The sequence below is a fragment of the Peromyscus californicus genome, unplaced genomic scaffold (assembly GCF_007827085.1).
Source record: "Peromyscus californicus insignis strain IS unplaced genomic scaffold, ASM782708v3 Scaffold_14__1_contigs__length_90479793_seg_1, whole genome shotgun sequence".
NCBI classification, from domain to species: Eukaryota; Metazoa; Chordata; class Mammalia; order Rodentia; family Cricetidae; genus Peromyscus; species Peromyscus californicus.
Window position 1 is genome coordinate 60,653 of NW_026294435.1, and position 26,356 is coordinate 87,008.

Below are 26,356 nucleotides of genomic sequence, written 5' to 3' on the forward strand. Positions count from 1 at the left end.
TCAAAAATAGATATACGAGGTAACCCTTTACTGGCGGGAAACACCTCAGGGGGCCTCTTGCAGGCCCCCAAATCCAATGTAGTATGAACATTCCCAGCCACTGTGGAAGAAATTCCTCTCCAAGACAACTGAATAAACCAATGCCTAATGTAAAAACCGATACTGCAATGGATGATAAAACAGCTCTGATGGATGGATCACAGTTTACAAAGAACACTATAAAACAAATATTTTGGCAGACTTCCATAAATGATCAAAGACCAAAGCTTAGAATTCGAATTAATGGCCTGGTTATGGAGGGACTGGTAGACACTGGTGCAGATGTGACTATAATTACACCAAAATCATGGCATCCAAATTGGCCTCTTCAAGAGGTAGATGTCCAACTTTTAGGGATTGGCACCCTATCTCAGATAAAACAGAGTTCGAGATGGGTTGAATGCATAGGGCCAGAAGGACAGAGAGGAAGGCTGAAGCCATATGTAGCAAATGTAGCAGTAAATCTTTGGGGACGAGATCTGTTACAACAGTGGAATACCCAGATTAAAATTCCTACACTTTCAGAAAAAGAATACAGACAAATGCATGTTTCTAGGAATAATATCACATGCTATAAAAATCAGGCACCAACCATTCAGGCTGTTCACAAACAGAGCACAACTGCTATTGAACCCTCAGAAGTACCAACTGCCTTACCTTTAAAATGGCTAACTAATAAACCTGTCTGGGTTGGACAATGGCCTTTGACAAAAGACAAGCTACAAGCTTTAGAACAGCTGGTTCAAGAGCAGTTCAGTTAAATGCTCAACACATTGAAGAATCTACCAGCCCTTGGAATTCTCCTGTATTTGTTATTTAAAAAAAGTCTGGTAATTGGAGAATGCTGACAGATCTGAGAGCTATTAATAAAGTAATTCAGCCAATGGGTTCCCTACAGACTGGGATGCCCTTGCCCTCTCTGCTACCTAAAGAATGGCCTATAATAGTTATTGACTTAAAAGACTGTTTCTTTACCATACCCTTACAAGAAAATGATAGAGAAAAATTTGCCTTCACAGTACCTAATTATAACAATTCTCAGCCAGTCAAGAGATATCAATGGAAGGTCCTCCCACAGGGAATGTTAAACAGCCCTACTTTGTGCCAATACTTTGTGCAGAAACCATTGGAGATAATTCGTGTAAAGTTTCCACAATCCATAATTTATCACTATATGGATGATATCCTATTAGCTGATCCAAAGTTAGATACATTAGAAAGCATGTTTGAAGAAGTAAAAAAAAATTTTGCCTCGCTGGGGACTGCAAATTGCTCCTGAAAAAATACAAAGAGGAGATTCTATTAACTACTTAGGATATAAGATAGAGCTACAAAAAATTAGACCCCAAAAGGTACAGCTAAGGAGAGATCGGTTGAAGACTCTTAATGATTTTCAAAAGTTATTAGGAAGCATTTCCAACTTACTGGGTATCATGGGAATACCCAAAGATGGAATACAAAATTTGGCTAATACTCTAGAAGGGGACAAAGAATTAAATAGTCCAAGAGAATTATCAGCCGAAGCTGAGAAGGAATTGGCTCTAGTAGAAAAGACAATTCGAGAAGCACATGTGGATCGTGTGGATCCAGAACTTAAATGCATTCTTGTCATATTCCCCTCCAGACATTCCCCAACAGTTATTCACCACCTCCATGGGGACGGAAGACATATCAACTCACATTTCAACTCGCTTTTGAGTCATCAACATGGACAGGCAGAGCAGCCAATGGACATGTGTTGAATTAGATGATTTAAGTAGTAACCGCTTTAAACAGGAGGCAAGAAACTTGTCTAGAATTAGAGTAAGCTTGGAGAAAATCATAAGCTGAAAAGTGTAGCTGGAGAGCTTTTCTCTCTGGGTCCCACCAAGTCCCGCCAGTCCCGGAGCCCACTTATAAAATAAACACACAGATGCTTACATTATTCAAACTGCTTGGCCATTAGCTCAGGCCTATCATTGTCTAGCTCTTACTCTTATATTTAGCCCATTTCTATTAATATATACTTTGCCACGTGGCTCGTGGCTTATTGGTACCTTACAGCTTGCTTGTCCTGGCGGTGGCTCCAGGCAGTCTCCCTCTCTGCCTTCCTGTTCCCTCAACTCTCCTCTCTGTTAGTCCCGCCTATACTTCCTGTTTGGCTACTGGCCAATCAGTGTTTATTTATACAGAGCGATATCCACAGCAGAAAAGCCTCAGCAATTTCATCCCAATCCCTCTGAGTTTGCCTCTGAATTTCTTTCTGCTGGATGATATCAACCAAATACCATATGCATGGCACATTGTTAGGCCCTGGGGATATAATGGTGAAGCAGTACAGATCCATTCTTGAGAAGTCACCTGCCAAGTCATTGTATTCAAGAAGCAATGCTAGGAGAGATGTCACAGAAATCACCTTTAGAAACACAGATCATAAAGACAGACTATTAGTTGAACCTCCAGATTTTTGTCTGTTTTGAGAGCATCTCACTATGAAACCCAGGTTAACCTCAAACTAGTTATTCTCTTGCCTCAGCCTCCCGAGTGCTGGGATTTCAGGCATATACCACCAAAAAAAACGTATTTTTTTTTAAATTAGAGAGCCTCATGTAGTTCAGGCTGGACTTGAACTCATTATGTAGCTGAGGATGACCTGGAACTTCTCATTCCTCTGCATCCACCTCTTAAATGATGTGATTATAGGAATGTACTACTATACCTGGTTTATGCAGTGTTGGAGATTGAACCCAGAGTTTCAAGTATGCTAGGCAGGTACTCTACCAACTGAGCCACACTCCCAGACTCCAATATTACTTTCGATTTCTGTTTTGATCCTATGGTTTTTTGTTTTGTTTTGGTGTGTGTGTGGTCATTAATCAACCAACAGCCCATTATGGCTTTTTAAAATACTAACTGGTACTCGTTAGTACCTAGAAAAATGATAGAAGTTGTTTTGAATAAAGTTGACATGTCTAGGGGTGCTGGCAATGGAAAAAGGAAGGGGAAGCACCTGGACACTGATGCACTGCTAGTCTAAGAGGAACCAGAGTGTGAGAAAAACACATACACAGAGAGGAGGAAATATGGGACAAGTGTTGGAGGAAGAGCAAAGTGGGGTGAGAGCTATTGCAAGCTGTGATGCCAGGGTCCCCGGGGGTATCATTCTGCAGGCTTGCTTTCCCATATTTCACATAGGTACATAAAAATCAGTTTAAAAGTCCAGGGAACAAATAGGCAAGGTTGCATATGCCTCTAGTTCCAGAAAGTGGGAGGCTGAGGCAGGTTGCCCCGAGTTTTGAAGCAGGCCTGGTCTATATGTCCTGGCTGGCATGGGAAGAACAAGTCTCAAACAACAGCAACAACAGAGAATGCAGAGGACAAATCCACTATTATGTTCTTTGAGTAGGACATTTGTATAGTTCAGTATCCTTTATTATACACACAAAGACTCGAAACCCCTCTGAACTTTTCTCAGTGCAGAGTTAAACTCTTACTCACTAGTTACTTGAGATGACTGTTTCAGAAAATTACAATTATGGGCTGTTCTATCCCAGACATACTCAATCAGTTTAAACAATAACCTCTGAGAAAGACTGTATGAACTGGGAGTCCCCAAGATGAGCAGGTGTGGTGATATTTTGCTTGTGCTCTAACAAAGCTTGCCTGGAGATCAGAGTGTGGAGCTAGCCACTAGTTAACCATAGAGGCCAGGAAGTGGTGGCACATACCTTCAATCCTAGCACTTGGGGGGAAGAAGTAGGAAGACCAGGAGTTCAAGGCCACCCTGGGCTACATGAGATTGATCCAGTCTAAAAGAGAAACAGAGCCAGGCAGTGGAGGCTCATGCCTTTAATCCCAGCACTAGGGAGGTGGAGACAGGACGTGATATGGCTGGGCAGAGAGAGGAATACAAGGCTGGAGGAGACAGGAGCTTACCCCCTTTCAGGCTGAGGAGTTGGTGGAGCTGTGGCTTGCTCCTTTGTCTCTCTGATATTTCAGCATTTACCCCTATATCTGACTCTGGGTTTTTATTATTAAGACCAATTAGAATTCATGCTACAAGTGCGCATTCATAGTTATCTCTATCCAGAGAGTGCATTACTGGGTGTGGCCCAATGAGTGGTCAATAAAAGTTTATTGACCTGAACTGAGTACTCAGAAAGACTTTAAAGGAAAAGCCACAGAGAGCCACTGCCCTGAAATAACTGATTCTCCCTTTCATGTATACAGCATTTACCCATGAATCAAAACCTAACGTTCAAAATTTTCAATGTATTTCCTCATAACCTTACTAGGTATAAAACTTCATTTGACATGAATATATAATATGTAATACACACACACACACACACACACACACACACACACACACACACACACACACACACATTAGTTAATATAGGTATGCTTTTATTTTTAATTTTGAAAGAGTTTCCATTAAGGGACCTTACATTTGGGTGGTGCTTTCAACTTATGAAAGCCTGCCATATAATCTCACTGTTCTCCCAACACTATAGGAGTTGTACTCTTACTTTGTAGGTAGCTTGTAGACTTCAGATTAAATAACAAGCTGAGGGTAACACAGCCAGAAAAAAAAATGGACTTAAACTAGGGTCTTCTACAACTAGGACCATTTCCTTGGCACCAAATACTCAGAAAATGTTCTGGCGGGAAATTTAACCCATCTGTTTCCCAGTACAAGATCCTGTAATTCAGAATACAGCAGGTAGTAATTACATTTACAGAGATCACTGACCAGACATATGCTAACTGTATGGAAACCAGGTCTTGCCTTTTATTTTTTGAGACAGGTTTTTTTCTGTGTAACAGTCCTGGCTGTCCTGGAACTCATGTTTTAGACCAGGCTGGCCTTGAACTCACAGAGATCCACCTGCCTCTGCCTCCTGAGTGCTGGAATTAAAGGCATGTGCCACCACCACCTAGCTCAGGTCTTATCTTTTAAGGTACTACAAAGAAAATGCTATGTATTAGTGGTAATCTTCAGTGGAATAATGTGGTGTGTTTCAACTCTGTCTCATGCTGTGGGTAAATGACCTATGGCTGGCTGTATTTGTCATCCAAAAGTGAAGGAGACTGGAATTGCTTCGGCTTCCTCTCAAAGTGTAGTCAAGAGTCTTTGGTAGTATTTACAGGAGACATAGCACCCACCACAGGCTATAGGTAGACAGTGATGCACAGGTGACCTCAAAGTTCTCATACCAAGAATGTCATCATTAAGCCAGGCTTAATCCCAGCACTCGGGAGGCAGAGCCAGGTGGATCTCTGTGAGTTCGAGGCCAGCCTGGTCTACAGAGCGAGATCCAGGACAGGCACCAAAACTATACAGAGAAACCCTGTCTCGAAAAACCAAAAAAAAAAAAAAATGTCATCACAGGACACACACTTACACACTTTGGGAGCCCCTGAGTGAACAGTGGAGGGAAGCTTTTAGTTTCCAAAGAGCCACATTTGAAGGACACTTATGAGGAGTGACCTGAAGGGGGACACCACCTTGTCCTTCTGAGCTCTGTATTGGAGAAGAGAAGGCTTGAGAGAAGCAAGAGTGTCACCGCATTTCCCATAGTAATGAACTACACACAAGTTTAGTTTCTAACAATTCTGAGGATAGAAAAAGTTCTCTTAAGGTGGTGAGTTCAGGCTAGTGTAGCAAGTGGGTGAATGTCTGGTGAGCATGTGTGAGGTCCTGGGTTCAATTGCCAATACTGCAATCAACCAATCAAACAAACAAAACAGGAAGCAACCCCTCCAATCTCCTTTCTAGGAGAGTAGAATCAAGGTAGTGGGTTGCTATTAACTGAACTACTTACAAGGGTAGTTGGCAAATGACCAAGAATTTAGGGAATACAGAGAAGATAGTTTATATATGTTGGCTGGGAAATGGGATATGATATATTTTTGTTTTGTTTTGTTTTGAAATTAGTATCCTAACAAAAACAGAAAACCAGCATTTCTTGTTGGGCCAGCATATGGACAGGTTGAGTCAGCCATAGTTGTAATAGCCCAAGTACTGCCAAATACAAATGCACTAAGTGCTGTGTACTTATAGTTAAAAAAAAAAGCCAAGCCAAACCAACAAACTGCTGTTTCTATTATCAGAGGAGTATTTTTCAAATAACAAATGTCCAACACTTTGGGAGAGTATCAGTAATTCTCAACCAAGTTCTTCCATTTTCTATGTACATTTTAAGGTAATCCAAAGAAGGAAACAGGGAAAATATGATTGTAAACTCATTTAAGAATTGAGGCTGGCTAGAGATGGACCTCAGTTGGTTGAGTGCTTGTCTAACATGAAAGGAAGCCTGGATTTGACTCCCAGGACTACAAAAGCCTGGCATGGTAGTGCAAACCTGTAATCCTAGCACTTGGGCGGGAGGTAGGAGGATTAGGAGCTCAAGGCCATCTTTAGGTACATATGAGTACCAGGCCAGCCTGGGCTACATAAGGCCCTATCAGGAAGGAAGGAAATAAAGGTGAAGCAAAGCCTAGTGGTACATGCCTGTAATCCCAGCACTTGGGAGGCTGAAGGAAGAGGACCATAGCTTTGAAGCTAGCCTAGGCTACACATTGTGACCTGTATCCATCATCCATCCACCCTGAGGTTAATTGAAGTATAGTAAGCTAAAGAAAACTGCTTGACCTAGTGTCCTTTGCCCCATTTCCAGTTTCTTTTTATTAGAATGTATTTAAACTCAATTGTGTTTCTTTTCAATTTTAATTCCCTTCTCCCTCTGTAGAACAGGGAAATTAAGAGGTCAAAGGTGTGTTTTACAACATGCTGGGGTTTAAGATGAAACATTCTTTGGTTACTAGGAAGTTCTGGTTTTAGTTTCTTTGAAGGCTGAGAGCTTTATTTGTAGTTTCTCTCTCTTAACTAAGCTACCTTTTATTTAACCAAATAAATTTCAAGACCACTCTGATACGAGAGCACAGTTTATAATATACTCTTTTATGAATTAAGAAAATAAGACACATGAAAACATTTTAGAAACTGTAAACCAGTGTCCAAATGATATTCATAAAACTAACAACAACTACACAGACTTAAGGCTTTAGGAAAAAGTTACTGAAGAGTTTGCCTGAACGTCAAAGTCACACAAGGCATTAAAATGTGGCTTTGTGACTATTTAGCCTTTCTTTTCATACATAAAAATTATTAAATATGTGTGCCAACAGAATGGGTGAAGAACAACTAATGGCATGTCAGTCAGGTGACAGTTCACCTGCACTTCATAGGAAGCGGGGGCAACACTATCCTTCAGAAAGGCAACCCATCATTCTTTTATTTAGCTGACATAATATTTATATTCCTATTTTAAAATGGCCCCTACAAATAGAAGCAGAGAGAGGGTAGGTTCTCTAAGGAAATCTAGCTGTAAACACCATCATAAAAGTTCTATTTATATGAAAAAGAACGTGACTAATACCATAAGGACATCCCTACAGTAAGTCAATTTACCACGTTTTTTTAAAAAGAAATGAAATTAAGCAAACACTACCTTTCACACGAGTGCTGCCTCCTTGGTGTCCTCAGTGCAAGATGAAAAGTTTTTGCAGGAGTGACCGAGCAAATTGTCCCAGGAAGCCTACCTAGATGAAGAAGTTCAGATAATCACTCAGCAGCAAGCTGGACAGCTTCTAGACAGCACGTCATGAAAACAGTCGTGAAGAACACTGAGCTGGCATGGCTGCATCAGGAACTGTTTAAAGGTCTAGAAAGGCATAATGCAGCTTCAATACCATTGTCATTACTCTACAGGAGAATAGGGCTCAGAGGAGTGATGCTGTTTCACGTAGTACCACACAAAGGCAGGGTCGGAATGGTGCTTTAGCTGTCCATATTCTGATTCCCACCCCTGGGCATTCCTAAATGCACCATCTGGCCTCCTCACAAATTAGACAGTCCTAATACTGGAATTTCTATTGTACAAAACAATGAGGTTGACCCAGGTTACAGTCAGGAGAATACTTCTCTAGCTTTGTGGAATTCTATGTCAAATCCACTGAAGAGTCACTTGTGGATCATTTAACTTCCTCTCCTTTGAAATACTAGTACCAACTGCAACTGATTACAAGTAAGATGTCTTACTAGGGTTTCTATTGCTGTAATAAAACACCATGACCAAAATCAACTTGGGGAAGAAAAGCTTCATTTCATCTTATACTGAGGAAAATCAGGGCCAGAACTGAAGCAGGGTAGGAACCGAAAGGCGTTAACTAATGGAGAGACCAGGAGGAGTGCTGCTTACTAGCTTGCTCCTCATAATTTGTTGGCCTGCTATCAACCCTGGAGTGGCCCCACCCACAACAGGCTGGGTCCTCCCACATCAGTCACTAATCAAGAAAATGCCTTATAGGCTTGCCTACAGCCAGATCTTACAGGTCTTATGGATATGTTTCTCTCCTCGGGATGATTCTAGCTCGTGTCAAGTTGACATAAACTAGCCAGCACGAAGGAGAACAGGCATTTTATACAGCTACTAGGTTTAGGTCCTGCACAGCTGCTCAGTCTACCTGATCTTTTCATTCTATCCCTGTCAAATGGGCATAATAATACGAGAGATGCATTTAGTACAGGATGTTTTTCATTGTGTGAAAGTGACTAAGAGGTCAACAGACTCTGCTGCCCACAAATGACTCAATGACATCCCCAACTGGTCACCCCCTCTCTGCTGTAATCTCCACCTTGGCTTTTCCTTCATGGGCCCTTTTTTGAAATAAAACATGCCATAGTCACAGACACTAGTTCATTTTCTGTGATTTTTGTATAAGGGTCATTATTTCCTCTTTTAAAATCCAATTATTTTGCTCCTTATCATGTTACTTGTTCTGCTCACACTGTGACTGAAATCAGTCATCCATCATCAGCAAACACTTACAGACTACAGAGTCCCCAGGCAGTGTTCTCTACAGCACTGAACACAATAGCTTCACATTCTACAGATATCTCATAAGGGAAAACAGACAGATAAAGTAAGGATGGCAACTTCCTGGGTGGATTATATGTCACTGAGTCTTCTGCAGAATGTTGTTGCCTCCCTCTTCCCTGCCCAAGGTAGGAGATAGGGAGGAGGGGAGGGAGGGAGGGAGGAAAGGAAGGAGGGAGGGAGAGACTGAATTCCTATTTTTCAGTTCCAGAGAGCGAAGTAGAGTAGTTGAAGACAAAGGCTGAGATGATGTCACACTGGAATAAGATGGACCAAATCTAGTAGGAGTGTTTACATCTAAGAGGAATACCATGTGAAGACAGCCACACAGCAGGAGAATGCCCTATGATGATGGGGACTAGCGTGAGGCTGCTGCAAGGCAAAGGATGCTGTTTGCTAGCAAGTCACAATAAGTCAGCAAGAGGCCACCCCACCCCCACCCCCAGCCATTCCCTGGGAGATCCCCCCCCCGGGGGTGGGGGCATGGTCCAGATTTCAGAGTGACAGTCTCCAGAGCCACCAGACAAAAAAGCATTTCTGTTGTAAGCTTCTCAATTTGCAGTATGTTTTGAATGCCACCCTAAGAAATAAGCACAGTGAATTTGGGGAGGTGTCTGCATTTTTTAAACAAGGAAATTAAGAAAGATCTCACTGGGAATGAATATCTCAGGCAAAACCTGAATGAGATACAGAAAACAGAAAGACAGCTTGGGATGAAGACCTTTCCAAGCAGAGGGTGCAGAATGCACCCGGGAATGTTGATGTACTGGGAGAGAAAGCAGTATGACTGCTACAGTGAGGCAAGAGAGGTGGGATGAGAAGGCAAGGTCCAGCAGCTGGGGTCTGGACCCCTGCTGTCACCCAAGCTTTTATTTAGTGCAAGGTGTAAAGTAAGGTTCTGCCTTGAGGTGAACCAAGAGCTGACTTGCATTGTAGTAAGGTCTCTCTGACTCTTTGGTGAGAATAAACTGGAGGTAAGTCACTGAGTAGCCTCTCTAGGAAACCTGAAGAAGAAAACTGCAGCCAGTCTGTGTGGAGACAGTGGGGACCGGACAGCAGATCCAAAGGACTGGCAACACCCTGGAAGCAGAGGTTTACGCCTGACTTCTCAACGATGCAGGACTAAGCTAGATAGTAAGACAATCTCAGCATCTGAAGAGTGACCTTCCTGTGAGCCAGTCATGCCTTGGTGGACACAGGGCACACATTTGGCAGACAGGGAACAAGAAATCAGAACATATAAGAAACCTTCTAAAGTTAAAAAAAAAAGAAATAGACAGCAGAGCACAACAGAGGAATGGGGGTTATTCAAAGAAGAAAGGACAGTGGATCATGAATGTAAGAAGATCAGTCACTGGTCAGGAAGAAAAAGGAAATTAAAATAATAAGATTTCATTTTCCTTCCATCCAAGTAGTTAACATGAAAAGGCCTGGCAAAATTCAATGTTGTCTAAGATGTGAGGAAAATAATGTAATATTCCGATTACTCCTGGAAGAATCACGAACTGGTACATTATTCTAGTGAGAGCTTTTATTGTACTTGTCAAAACGTCACTGCAGAGTCTATCCGTACTGATTCTACCAGGTAGATGTGCAGGGCTCAATGAACATACATATGAGGAGGAGGCACATGCTAGGAAGAGGATCTTCACACTTGTTTTAGTATCACAAAACTTAGCAATGACCTAAAAGCTCACCCTGAAAAGGGAATGAGTCAGGGAAGTCTGCTTCACTTGTACCATGGAACAGTGCACAGCCCTTAAAAGAAATCCGCTGGTTCTATACACATACATCAGTACACATGTTTCTCTTCATAAATAATCACTAAGCAACAAAAAACACTTAAAGCACACTAACACAGTCATGTGTATCTTGTGGATGTACATATACATATGTGAAAATACAAAGAATGAACTGTTCAGAGACACACCCCAGTTTCACAGCACAGGGGTTTGGCAGGAAGTGAATACATCAGAGAGCAGAGAGTGAAGAAAATGCCAGAATGATTGGGAGTCTCATCCTATCAACCAGCTTTTTGAAAAGAAAAGGGAAAGAAAACAAATTAGAATTCTGAGAGCAAATCTGACCAAATGAGACAGGTGCTTGTTTTGGATATTGAAAATTCAGAGTTTTTTGTTCTATTTTTTTGTGCCTGTTTGTACATTACATATTTTTTTCAAATAAAAGAATGCAGGAAAGAAGAGTGGGGGCATGGAGAAAAAAGGGAAGAGAGGGGAGAAGGGAGTGATGTGAGATGTCCTTGTGTATGCTGTGAATATCTGTTGCTCTTGTTGGTTGATAAATAAAGCTGCTTTGGCCTATGGTAAAAGCAGGATGGGATCAGGTAGGAAACCCAAGTAGAGCTACCGAAGAAGGAGGGCAGAGTCGGGAGACGCCATCCAGCCGCCCAAGGAACAACGTGCCAGGAGACTGGTAAAGGCCATGGACATGTGACAATATATAGATTAATAGAAATGGGTTAATTTAATTGTAGGAGCTAGCTAGCAATAAGCCTGAGCCACTGGCCAAACATTTATAAGTAACATTAAGCCTCTGAATGATTATTTGGAAATGGCTACAGGAACGGGCAGGACAGAGAAAAGTCTCCATTTACATTTGGTGCTCAACGTGCTACCCATACATCCACATAAAATCTGAGAAAGCTTTAACAAAAAAAAGAGCCACACTGGGCTTCCTAGACTCTCATGCCAGCTGTGGTGCCTGGGAAATGGAGCTGGCCACCAACTACTACCATGAGCCAAGTCATGTGCTGGGTTTCTGCAGGAGCCTCTCATAGGGGCCACAGTACCGAGAGGCTTCTCCCAGCCAATGCCTGCATGCTTAAGCTATCAGCACAAGCTTTGGCAGCATGCTGTAGGGCAGATTTAGCTTTTGTTCATACAGAAAATAGGGTTAAGAAACACAGTAAAAACAGATTCAGATAGAAAGGCCTCTAAATTGGTCATGGTGTGTTTAAAAGATGTGCTTGGGCTTGAGAGAGAAAAGATAAAATATATATATACAGCCTTAAATTAAAATATAGATTTAAAACAGTAAAATAAAGTCCTTAGAAAGGGGAGTAAAGTAATACAAAGAAAACAAGCCACTTGAGGATGGAAAATGCACAGAAAGTCTGGATTATGTATTATTGTGCTGTCTTTAAAATTTTTGACTACTAGGAGACATTTGATTATAAAAGCTGCTGAATTAAACCAACATAACTTTAAAGAATATCTTGACTCCAAAATTTAAGTCAAAGGTATGCCACTTTGGGAGAGGGGTTATGTTTTTGTTTCTACAGGAAATAAAAGGCAATGGATTCATTCAAAATTAAAGATGATCAGATTTGATCGAGGAAGACCCCCTGAAATTTTGACTACAGACATAAAAACCTGAAAGAACTACAAGACACATGATATGTATCTTACCTGCTCAAACACATGACAAGAAATTTTCTTTGGCTGATTTATGTACAATGTATAATCTATACTTGCATTAATGCAGATATGTATGTTACCTTTAAAACTGTATGCATTTTCAGGATGAGGAGACCAGATACCAATGAAAACAAATGGCCCAGATGATCCAGCATCTCAAAATGCCTCTGTTGCAGTTTCCTCTGAGTTCTGCATCCAGAAGAGGGTCAAGGCTGCTGACTGAGATGATCCAGCCTCACAGACTACTCCAATTAGGACTTGAACATAATTTTAAATTTTCTCTGGGTCCCCAAAGATTACCAGCACTCCCAATCAATAGGAAGTAGTCTAGAAAACTATGCCCACATTCCCCAAAATAAATTATGGATATTTGTCATTGTTTAGGGGGTTGGTTACAAGTTAGTATTGGTAATGGTCAGAAAAAAGCTGAACAAAGAAGATTAGATTCAGAGATCTCATTGTAAAAGGAAAAGGGGGGATATAGAAATGATAGGATAAAAGGGTAGATTATTGAATCTACTTTAATCCAAAAAACAACTATCAATCTTACATATTTTACATTTGTTTTATTGATACAAATTTAATTGAAACAAATAGACTAAAGTTAATTTTTATACTGTATGTATATTTCTACTCTTGTTTTAAATATTATGTTTATGCAAATCATTTAAAAATGTAATGCATAATTAAGAAATACAGATTAATAGTCATCTATAATAGTCAAACTTATAGTCATGTTAGTTAGGTTTTCTAGGTATGCAGAGATATATTTCAGAAAATTAGGTAATCTTAAAATACTTCAAAGACCTACAGGACATGACATTTAAAATGTTTTAATAACTTGGGCTTTTTATGATAATAAGACACGTCTGCTCCTGGCAGCACCAATTACTTCAAAAAGGATGTTGGGCATCAAAGAAACCCCTTACAATGTGGCATGGCTAGTCATTTGAGAAAGAGACTACTCTTGCCCGGACTGCTTGACAGTATGCTGTATAAACTGGATATGTAAGACCCACAGAAAAGTGACCACTAAACTTTGCCAAAATAAGGTGGGATGGTCCTTCAGGTTCCTGCTGCATAGAAGAAACTGGCAAGCATTCTTCAGGACACAGAGGAAAGTGGCTGACAGACTTTGCCAATATAGGTGAGACAATCCTTCAAATTTCCTGCTTCACTAAAAAGTCTTCCAGGTACTCTAGGCCTGTAGACTGAAGATGGATACCCCAACAGTACACAGAAACTTTGGATGACTGTCTAGGCAGGCAGATGTCTCTGTCATTCTAGATTTTTGGAAGTTTCTTGCAATGCACTTCCTGTTTACTCAGGTAATATTATATCCTTCTGGGGTCTTTGATGGAGTTGAAGACTAAATAGCTATAATTATAGCTTTTCTTAGTTATAATAAAAGATAAATTAGATATGAAACTTTAGACTCACAAAGATAGGATAAACGATAAAGTATTTCCTTTAATTTGCCAAATACAAATAGACTAGATATTGTAACTGTAATTCTTGCTTGATAACTGTTTTATTATATGTAATTTTATAATGTTAAAGTTAAAACCTTCCTTTTTGATAGATAGAAAAGGGGAAATGATGTTTAATGTCCTTCTGTACACTGTGAATATGCGTTCCTCTCATTGGTTGATAAGTAAAGCTGCTTTGGACTATGGCAAGGCAGGGCAAAGTCAGGTGGGAAATCCAAGCAAACATACAGGAGAAAAAGGGCAGAGTTTGGGAGACACCATCTAGTTGCCCAAGGAACAATATGCCAGAAGACCCAGCCATGTAGCAATACTTAGATTATCAGAATTGGGTTAATTTAAATGTAAGAGCTAACTAGCAATAAGCCTAAACCATCAGCCAAACATTTATTAATTATTATTAATAAGTGTAACTAATTATTAATTAATAAGCATTATTAAGCCTCTGAGTGATTATTTAGAAATGGCTACAAGACTGGGCAGGAAAGAAAAACCTCCCCCACCCCCACCACAAGCCATCAATTATAGAAAGCTATATACTTCAGCATCCTTATCACAGTTTTTTTTTTTTTTTTTTTTGGTTTTTCGAGACAGGGTTTCTCTGTGTAGCTTTGCGCCTTTCCTGGAACTCACTTGGTAGCCCAGGCTGGCCTCGAACTCACAGAGATCTGCCTGGCTCTGCCTCCCGAGTGCTGGGATTAAAGGCGTGCGCCACCACCGCCCGGCCCTTATCACAGTTTTTAAGAGTTCTCTTCGGTGGCTTTCTGTCTAGGCTGTTACTTTGGGGGGAGGGGGAAGGGGGAAGGGGAGGGTAGAGGCCACCACAGAAGCCTTCTATGTCCCTCTTTCTCAACTGTGAGTCTGCAGTTGTATTGAAAGTTTTTTCCAGTCCCAAGTTTCTCCAGTCCCTAATTCCTCTGGTCCTGCCCAGCCCTGTGGTCCCTCAGCAGCTTATAAAATAATCATCCAGATGCTTAATATTGTCTACAACTGTATGGCCTATGGCAGACTTCTTGCTAGCTAGCTCTTATAACTAACCCATTTCTATTAATCTACATTTTGCCACGCATTCCATGGCTTACCGGTCTGCTGGCATGCTGTTCCTTGGGCAGCAGGCTGGCATCTCTCTCACCTCTCCTCTCCTCTTCCTGTCTCACTCTCTGAATTTCTTGCCTGGCTATAACCTGACTCACCATAGGCCAGAGCAGCTTTATTAACCAATCATAGCAACACATATTCACAGCATAGAGAAAGACATCCCACAGCACTTCTCCTTTTTTGTCTAATCAAAAAGGAAGGTTTTAATTTTAATGTAGTAAAATTACATATAATAGAATGGTTATCAAGCAATAATTATAGTTACAATATCTAGTCTATTTGTATTTGACTAAATTAAAGAAAATATTCTATCATCTATCCTTTATTTGTGAATCTAAAGTTTCATATCTAATTTATCTTTTATCATAACCAAGGAAAATTATAATTATAACTGTCTAGTCTTCAACTCCATCAAAAACCCCAGAAGGATATAATATTACCTAGTTGAACAGGAAGTGCAAGCAAGCAACTTCCAAAATATGAGAAATGACAGAGACATCTGTCTGCCTGGACAGTGTGGGGCATCCATTTTTCATCCAATAGGCCTAGAGCTTTTTAGTTGCTTCTCCCTGTGTTCTGTAGAATATCTGGTAGTCTTTCTGTGAAGCAGGAACCTGAAGAACCATGGACTAGACATTGTGGATGTATTTATTGCCTGCATATATTGTATATAGTTATTGTACTTATTGTATATAGTTTTTCTTATATTAGTTAAAACTTTTTTATTTTAGACAAAAAAAGGGAAAATGTGGCAATATTTCATTTGTGCATCCCAATAAAGCTTATCTGAGGATCAGAGGGAAAATCTAGCCACTATACTAAACATAGAGGTCAGGCAGTGGTAGCACATGCCTTTAATCCTATTACTTGAGAGGCAGAGATTCTTCTGGATCTCTGTGAGTTCAAGGCCACACTGGGAACAGAGCCAGGTGTAGTGGCACATGCCTTTAATTCCCAGCACTAGTTAACCATTGAGGTCTGGAGGTCTGTACTGACAAACAGGAAGTGATAGAGCTGGGTGGAGAGAGGAAAGTGATGTAGCGGGGCGGAGAGAGGAAGTGAGAGGGCAGGGACAGAAAGGATACAGGTGTGAGTATACAGGAAGCAGCTCTCTCTGGAGGCTGAGGAGTTGGTGGGATGAGGTTGGCTGTGGTTTGTCCTATTCCTCTGATCTCTCAGTTTTCACCCTAATATCTGGCTCCAGATTTTTTATTAATAAGACCATTTAGCAATTCATCTTACATGCAGTCATTGATTTCACTGCAGAAGTAGCTTCCTTGCCCTTTATAGTCAGCAGGAGGAGAGATCATGGACTTCCACATGGTTTCTGGTCTCAGCACATTCCATGGACTGCAGCTTGGTCTCCGGTGGCAGTATAGACCATGGACATCAACACAGACCTCTGCTGCAGCAGAGGCCATGGACACATAATTTTCTGTGGCAGCAGTACAGGCCAAGGACACCAACATGGCTGCTGGGGTTACATGAGTGATGGGCATCAATATGGTCCCCAGCAGCAGCATGGCCCATGGACGTATACATGACTTTAGGCTGCAGCACAGACCACAGACCTCTGCCTGGCCTTTGGTGTAACACAGGCCAGACATCAACATGACCCTAGCTGCAGGACCACAGAACCCACCACGGCCCTCTGGAGCAGCAGAACTGTGGACCAGTGACCACCACCATGGTCTCAGGTGGCAGCAGAGGCCACTGCCACAAACCTCAACATGGCCCCCAGCTGAAGCATGGCCCCCAGCTGCAGCATGGCCCTCAGGTATTAAACTTGACTTTAGGCAGTGGCATAGACCGTAGACATTTGCAAGTTCATTTTGTTTATCGTGCTGGATACCAAACCCAGGACCTCAGGTAGGCTAGGTGAGGGTTCTACCACTACCTAACACTCCCATCCCAGAAGTCCTGCTCCAGTCATCAGTGAGACCAAGGTTGATTTGTCCCGGGCTGCCTCAGCCTGCAGATGAGCATGGGAGATCAGCCAGGAGAGGGAAACAAGTGCCGTTTGGAGGGACAAAGAGCCCTCTGGCAGTGGCCTCCGAAGACTAGCAGTAGCCATCATTACTACCTCCCCCACACCCTGAATTCTGGAGCCACTGATAGCACAGGGAAGAGGGAAACACAGGTTTGCAGACAAAGTAAACCAAAGTATGACGTGGACATCTTTTCAACCTTTCTGAAGCACTTGTTTCAATTTTCTGGACTCCAGGGAACAATGTGCTTGATTAGTCCTCGGCAGACTTAACAATTTTGCTTTTTTCAAATCTCTCTCCTTGCAGCATGTTCATCATTAACCTTATATGTTCTAGGGTTGGAGGTTTTCTTCTCATGGAGTGGGATCTTGGCTTTCAAAAATGAGATTGCTTTAGGATAATTCATTTTGGTCACTGATAATCAAAAGATCCTCCCTGAAGCAAGGGGTCACCTGTCCAAGGGTCTGTATTTATGAAGAGGGGTTCTTGTCTTCCTGGAGGGGACTATACAGTAGAGAAAGCTTACAGGAAATTTCCCCATTACAAAATGAAAGCCTGACCTGAGCATTCGATTTTGAGCTGATACCATTTGTTTGAAAACACAATCTATGTATGCTCACTTCAGCAGACTTAGCTCAAAACTTTGAAAAGGTGGTCACACCCTTAAGGCCTTGACCTCCCAGTCTTTCCACACAGGCAGTTCGGAAGCAGAAGACAACAATCATAGGCTGGATTTGCCTCAACTGTTTGGTCCATGTCATAGGCTTGATATTTAAGTATCATCATTTTGTATATCATCTTTTGTAAAACTGGTTTGGATTGGTTTCCAACAGGAAAACAAACAAGGCAGAGGGGGAATTTATGAATAAGTTCCTGATGTAAGTATGTTATTTTGTGCTTTTGAATTTGGACAATGCTAAACATGATTCCACACATAGAACAGACTTTTCAGAGCGACTTCTCCACAGAATAGTTTGATTTGTCTGCCTGGGTGTTTGTAATTACGCAGCTGCTGTGTGCTGTGATCAACACTGAGAAGTCCATGCTTCATCCACACAGACAGGCACAGCAGAGGCCACTCACAAGGGGTCGTCCTCCCTAACAAGATGGCTGATGAGGATGGTGCTTTTCAACCCCAAGAAAGTGAAGAGTCCTGTGGCCTTTAGTTTCACGTTCTCCCTTCTGCATCAAGACCTAGCCAAAGGTTCAGAGTGAAATGATGCACGATGAAGCTATTTTGAGCTGTCACAAGCTAAACTGTCACTTATTTGGGAAACACAAAGACACCATTAGCCAGATTATATGCCTGGAAATGCTTTTTAGCAAAGCAGGATCTAATTATTTTGCATTGTGGTTAAGGATATGGATTTGGATCCTGGGATTTAGAAGTCAGACAGGTACAGGCCTCTCCCCAGGCCACCAGTCTTCACACTCACATCCCCACTGGAAAGTAAGGCTTGTAATTCTGCCTTCACAACAGAGTTGTTAGGGGATTCCACGAGGTGATTGATGCATAGGGCTGCCACAGGGCCAGAATTGGGACAGACATCACAATCATCTCTGTCACCATCATGACTATGCTCAACCAGATCATCACTTTGACCCATCGTCCTCATTGCCATTCAACGTTCACGGAAAATGCCACTCACTGCAGTGTTTAGTAATTAATTACTTTCATTCTTTTTTTTTTTTTTTTTTTTGGTTTTTCGAGACAGGGTTTCTCTGTGTAGCTTTGCGCCTTTCCTGGAACTCGCTTTGGAGACCAGGCTGGCCTCGAACTCACAGAGATCCTCCTGCCTCTGCCTCCCGAGTGCTGGGATTAAAGGCGTGCGCCACCACCGCCTGGCTACTTTCATTCTTTTTTTTTTTTTTTTTTTTTGGTTTTTTCGAGACAGGGTTTCTCTGTGTAGCTTTGCACCTTTCCTGGAACTCGCTTTGGAGACCAGGCTGGCCTCGAACTCACAAAGATCCGCCTGCCTCTGCCTCCCGAGTGCTGGGATTAAAGGCGTGCGCCACCATCGCCCGGCCTACTTTCATTCTTTTAATGAAGTATTTACTGAGTACATAATGCGTGTCAGCCTTTACGCTAGGGCCTGGGGCTCTAAGATGGTAAAAAATCTCGGGAGAGCTGTTCAAGCAAACACTGGTCAAATACTGTGACCATCATCGTATCTTTTCAAGCTGAATGAATGATGGAGGAAAAGAGCTTGTTGGTCCAAGACAAACAAACAAAGAGCTGCCTTAGACCTGGAACAGATACATAAGAAAGAGACAAGCAAGAGGCAGGGGGATGGCTTTCTAAGAAACAAACACGAACATAGCCCTCCTCACTGTTACTCAAAGTCGGTAGAAACCATCCAGTGGGTCATCAGACTTAATAGAACTTTATCTCAAACACCTAGTATGAGCCAGGCTCTGCTCATTTACAAAGGCAACCAATCAAGACAGATACCAAACTTGGCTCACTCTTACTTCTCAATACCTAATCCTGTGCTTGAAAAGTATGCTACAGTTAGCACTCATTTTATAATCAATAAAGCCCACCTTCTATTTATTCTATTTCACTATAATTTTTGGAGAGAAAGTTTTCACTTTGTGGTCTAAGATAGCTTGGAACTTACTATGCAGCCCAGAGTGTCCTAGATCTTGCAGCAATTTAAAAGAAAGAGAAAAAAAATGCTGAGATATTTTCTTCATTAAGACATGGATGCTTCACAAGACAAATAATGCCTTCCTGGCCAAGATATCTGTAGCAAATTTAGTTCATTCCATGGGCCTAACAACTTACACTGCTAGGCAGTCACAATTATATTTCCCAGGTAATTACAGTATTATAAATGACATATGCATGTAACAGCCACAGATTTTTGCAAAGGAGAAGAGAAGAGAGGAGAGGAGAGGAGAAGAGAGGAGGGGAGGGGAGGGGAGGGGAGGGGAGGGGAGGGGAGGGGAGGGGAGGGGAGGGGAGAAGCACAGGAGCACATGTGTTACTATACTCTAGGCCCTAGCATAGGGCAAAATGCTCCAATGTGCCTTTTGCAGTTTCACAGTAGTTGCTCAGTGATGAATGGTGAAAAATATGAGCTTCCTGGTCCAACTCAGGTGTAATAGGAATGGGGAAACCTAATGAGACCAAAATTCCCACCACAAATGTGGCTACAGGAGACCTATAGTGATGCTTCTTTGATGCGAAGATTTATCTGCAGTGATAGATTAGCCACTGTGGAGTGTAGCTGGAGTTTTCCTGCCTGGCCCACAGTCAGGACAAACTCTCTCACCTGCCAGTCCCACAGACGCTCAGACCCGACCAAGTGAACACAGAGACTTATATTACTCACAAACTGTATGGCCGTGGCAGGCTTCTTGCTAACTGTTCTTACAGCTTAAATTAATCCATCTCCATTAATCTATACCTTGCCACATGGCTTGTGGCTTACCGGCATCTTCACATGCTGTTTCTCATCATGGCAGCTGGCAGTGTCTCTCTGACTCAGCCTTCCACTTCCCAGCTTTATTCTCCTCCTTGTCCCGCCTACACTTCCTGCCTAGCCAATGGCCAATCAGTGTTTTATTTATTGACTAATCAGCAGCACATTTGCCATACAGAACATCCCACAGCAGTGGAGTTTATAAGCAAATAGAACACTTGTAGGAGAAATTCACATTGTGAGAGTAACTCAGAGTTCAAGTCATTTCCTCTAAATCCCTTCAGATGCACACCATCTGAAACCACAGAAAGAAATCTACACAGCAAATCTTACGTTGCTTCCCATGGCCTTCCTGGCATCTGCCCACAAGTGGCCTTCATTGGTTAGGTTTGTGATGGTGTCTGAACCTGAACTCAAAGCCATCTCTGAGCATCTCTCATGTATACATGATAGACACATATATTTAAGCTTCTTTTATTTTTTCCCCATTCAGTGATCCTTTGTTGGAAGGGTCTGTTCCAGCCATATACTAAAGTAATAAAGAAGAAAGTCTTTCTCTTTCCATATACTCACCAATGTTCCCAATTATGAGAGAGAATGCAGAGTAGCTAAAGAGTTTAGCATGAGTTTTGTTTAATACCCCAATGACCCCTGAAGAGCCAGAGACAAATATGAGAGAGAGGTGACTGCGTGTTAAGATAGCTTCATCAGTGTCTGGAAATGAGTCTTCAGATCAGAATATTCCACTTTGTTACTCTAGTGCTAGAAAAAGCAAGAGAAAGGTCAGAGTTTGAACTGGAGCCTGACGGAGGAAAACATCAAGCTTTGCTATGACAGAATGAAATATATTCACAATTTCCGAATGTTTTCTTGGTTTGGGGAGGGAATAAAAAAAGAAAAAGAAAAGGAAAACCCTTCTTGTTCTTTTGTTTCCTTTGCACGGGGAAAACAAAACTATGAAATGTTCTGTCTGGTTAAATATCAGGAAGATAGAAGTGAAGTTAAAAGATGCTTTTTCAATACCAGAACATTGTAGGGTTCTATTTTCATGAGCAAATCTACCCAGTTTACAACAGACACACACCACACACACACACACACACACACACACACACACACACACCACACACACACACACACACACCACACACACACACACACCACCACCAATAACAACAACACATACACCACCACCACCCACACACACACACACATACACACCAACAACAATACCACACATACACACATAGACACACAGACACACCACCAACAACACCACACAGACACACACACACAGACACACCACCACCACCAACACACCCAGACACACACACACACACACACACACACACACACACACACACACACACACGCAAACACACACTGCAATTAAGGAAGTATTAAGTATCTCATCCTTGAGCCACACTCAGCATTGTCATGGGACGTTCTGAATTAATCTGTGGTCACCCTAGTGTGGTCAGTCTACATGGGCTGAAGAGATACAGCACCATAAGCAGTCACGGTTTGCTTCAACTAGCTTCCATGTCTCGATTCTCTGACAGGCACAAAATCTCTATGATTAAATCAATTCTGTATTGTCCCAAGAAACTGGCCAGTGTTAACCAGTATACACCACTCCCCCAGCTAGTTGATTAAAACTGCACAGGGAACATTAAGGACGGCACTTGAGCAAACAGCTACTGGTTACAGGGGAACTCAGAAGAGAGAGTGGTGAACGCATCTGAGGATTCTCAAACAGCAAGTGGGGAAGGAGGAGCAGCTGGGGAACCTGTGTTTTTTAAAGGTGAGTCATCCCTTACAGCAATTACCAGCATGGGAGAGTTCCGCTCCTCCTTCTCAATCTCACACTCTGAAAAAGAACCTCTCCTAATGCAAGACTAAGAGAGCCAACTACTTCAGCACCAGCCACAACCTAAATCCCCGGACTTGGCAGCTGACTTTTTTTTTCTTAGAAAATGTTCTTCTAAAAATCTTCACTAACAACTCTGACTTTATACATTTACGCTCTGAAAAGATGAATGAGAACTAAGCAATTACATACCAAAGAAGAGACGAGAAGGTACTGAATAAAAAGGCCTACAGTTACAGTTGTAGCTCGCACTAAGGAAGGAGCTCTGAGGTCTAGTTCATATTTATGGTAAAAAGTAACAAGCATAAAAATGAACAATTACAGGGCATTTTGTATTCCGAGGATTTTCCAGCAGCTAGTTCATTCCTGAATAATAACCTTTCGGAGAAGAACCTCCATGACACCATGTGACAGTAAAGCAGACAAGGGCATGCTAGTCTGCTTTGCGATGGTGACAGAACATCTGAGTCACCTGAAGGACTCCTGGCCTCAGAGGCTTCAGTCCACAGTCACTTGGCTCCGTTACTCTGGCCCAGTGGCAGTACAGCACACCACGGTGGGAAAGTATGGTGAAGGAGGACTTCATCTGCAGTGGCCAAGGAGCAAAAACAAGAAGGGGCTGGCATGCCCATATTCCTTCCAAAGACATATTCTTAATGGCCTAACTTCTTCATATTAGACCTCACATCCTAAAGACTCCAGTACTCAGCCAAATAGAACCATGGACTGCAGACCAAACTGAAGTCCATGCATCTTGAGAGGACAGTCTAAATGACAGCTGTAATGAACAGCTTCCCTACGTCCACTAATCCTGAAGTGGTGAAGTCAGGATTCAAGCACAAGACTCCTACCAGAACCCAGCCCTTAGCAACATGGTACACACCAGTGTAATAAACTCCTGAGATGAACTAGAAAGCTTCTTCCAACAATCAAGGGCTAAGATTTATGAGGTATGATAGTACAGTGGGAACATCTCGGTATTGGAGGTTTTCAAGGTCCAGGGTAGTTTCTTCTCTAAGCATTGGATACTAGTACAGACGCTCCTTGACTTACAGTGGGCCTGGGTTCCAGGAAAGCCATCACAAGTTGAAGATGCTGTGTGAGTAGAAAATGCATTTATTATGCACCCAAGCTTAGCAATAGAGTCTGCTCATGGTCTCATGGCTGACTTGGAGTTTAGCAACACAGTCCCCTCGTGGGCTTGTGGCTGACAGGACCCAGGCTCACTCCTGTGGCCTAGTGTACATGCTCACTGGCCTGGGGAAAGATCTCCATTGGAAGTTTGTTTTCCATTGAATACATACTTGTTTTGTACCTTCATCAAACTAAAAATCATTAGGCCAGATCATCTTAAGTCAAACACCATCTGTACTTACCTTCCAGGCTGTCCCATGGCTATAGAGACTGCAGTTGTTAGCCCATTGACAGAAGGCTTGCTCTGCACCCGGCACTCTCTAAGCACTTTCCCACAGTGAACCATGAGATATTTACATGGACCTTTGGAGCACTTTCTGAAGGAATGGCTCAAGTACACTGGATGAACTCACAGTGATACTCAAATGACATCTTTCCTATGTTCCAATGTCCAGGTTAATTTAATGCAGAAAATGAAAGAATTTATATACATATCAAGACACCCTGCCTACTGTCATTCAGAATACATACAGATATAAATATAAAAATCATTTATTATGATTATTATTTTACAAAGAAGCAGCCCCAGAACTAAAGAGATAGCTCAGCGAGTAGAGCTATTGTCACACCAGAGTGAGGACCAGAGTCAAACCCTCAGAGCTCACATAAACACAGGAGCAGTGTGGCACAGCTTCAGTGCACCCAAGGCGAAACAGGAAGCAGAGGCAGGGAGACGACCGATGCCCAGGGGCCAGCCACCATGCTTGGTGCATTCAGCAATAAAAGACTTTCTAAAACAACATGGAAGGCAAGGACTAACACCCGAGGGAGTCCTCTGATGCCACACACGATCACAAAGGACGAGGACAAAAAAGCACACATGAACAGACAGCTCACATACACCTGCTGCATGGCTTAGTATCTTGATGGTTACCTGGGTAGCTTTTGGGTTGATATGATGTTGTTCTGAGGTGCACAAATCTGGTTTTCCTACTTTAACTAAAGTAAAAATCTGTTCTTATTCATTTAAGAAATTATTTTTTAAGATACATTTTACTTAATGCAATAGATCAAAAGTATTTCAACATGTAATAAAATTTATGATATATTGAAATTTTTATGTTAAGCATTTAAGATTCAGAGTGTACTTTATGGCCAATTGGAGATCATAGTACCTATGAATACTGAGAGTCCACATGTCAATAGTAGCTAGAGTTAGTACTAGTTCATAAAGATATTAGGGGTGGACCACACATTCCTATAGTGAGTGGCTTGGAAGAGCCATGGTTATTGGTATTTCTAGGTTTCTTTTCTCGGGCTGGACAGATTCCTTACCAAGGGGTCAGTCTAGACCTATAACAAACAGGATCCCATATAGAGGCTTTCAGTGAAGCCTCCCATTTTCATGCGGGCTCTGCTGACCTCTGCATGCCTCTCCTTCACTCTCTAGCCTTCTTTCTGAGGCTGAAGGGAGAGAGAGGGCCAGTCCCAGCTCTGCAGGTAGGCAAGGCCCCTGGCGCTGTAACAGCTGTTTAGAATCTTTTCGTGGTTCGCTTAACTCCCACTGACTTCGCAGCGACAATTCCCGCTTCTTTCTGGAATGGCGCTTTCACTGCCTACACTGCCCCTCCTCCGGCTTCTGAAGCTGCTCCTGTAATTATAGTCATCCGTTGCCTAACAACAGGACACCTCTGATAACTCTTCTTAGACAACTTCATCAGCATTGCACAACACAGAGCGCACTTATGCAAACTCAGCTGCTACAGCATTTCCAGGCAACATCATCTTACAGGACCCTGGTCAGATTATGCAATCTCCCAATCAAAATGTCACAGTTCAGTGCATGACTGTTGATTTTATTACTTTTTTTCCTTCTATTTTAATTAATTCTCCTTCTGTCTTTTAAAGAAGGCCTTCTGTTTTGAAATAATTGTAACAACCACATGCAGATTGTAATAAGAAACACAGATAGACTCCATATACCCTGCTGTGGGATGGTCTGTATGTCAAATGTGTTGCTCTGATTGGTTAATAAATAAAACATTGGCCAGTAGTCAGGCAGGAAGTATAGGTGGGACAAGCAGAGAAGAGAATTCTGGGAAGTGGAAGGCTGAGGCAGAGAGACACTGCCAGCCGCAATGACAAGAGAGATGTAAGGTACCAGTAAGCCACGAGCCATGTGGCAAAGTATAGATTAATAAAAATGGGTTAATTTAAGATAGAAGAAGTAGATAACAAGAAGCTTGTCATGGCCATACAGTTTGTAAGCAATATAAGTCTCTGTGTTTACTTGGTTGGGTCTGAGCGGCTGTGGGACTGGTGGGTGAGAGAGATTTGTCCTGACTGTGAGCCAGGCAGGACCAGAAAAACTCCAGCTACAATACCATTTACCCAGTTTCCTATAATGGTGATATTTTGTAAAAATGACAACACCCAGGATTCTGACATATGCAACATGGTATTGCCCTTCCCATTAGGATCACCTTGTTGCCCTTCAGTAGCCAAGCCCCTCCTTCTCACCCATCCTTCCTTAGCACTTGATAAGCCTAAACTGTACTTCCAAAGCTTAGTTATTTCAAGGATGCTATACAAAAGGAAGGATATGGTGTGTAATCCGGTATTGCATCTCTCTGCCCGGTCCACGTTCTTGAGCATTTAACCAACTGTTTACATGTATCAAGTTCCTTGCTCAGTAGTACCCACAGGAGGAATGCATTGCTTGTTTGGCCACTAGATTAATGGACCACAGTCTTGTTTTGGGTTAGTGGGCAGATTTCGCAAGGATATATTGAGACATTTTACCCATTTTCCAGTTTTTTTCAGCTCTTGATATTGGGAGTGCTTTTGTATTCTCAATACAGGGGTATTTTGTTTGCTTTTAGAAGCGCAGTTTGAAGATGTTTCTAACTCTGTAGCTTGTCTCCTCTACCTTTGAGAGGGCTTTCAGAGAG

The 26,356-nt window shown here is 42.1% G+C and overlaps 1 protein-coding gene across 1 annotated transcript in view; it reads right to left on the bottom strand.

Annotated features, from left to right (window-relative positions):
• Positions 1 to 7,622, bottom strand: part of LOC128109277 (monoacylglycerol lipase ABHD6-like) — a 42,326-nt gene extending 34,704 nt beyond the window's left edge. Inside the window, 1 exon segment of the mRNA XM_052736440.1 lies at positions 7,536 to 7,622. The gene's annotated coding sequence lies outside the window, so the exon portion shown is untranslated.
• Positions 7,623 to 26,356: the final 18,734 nt, after the last annotated feature.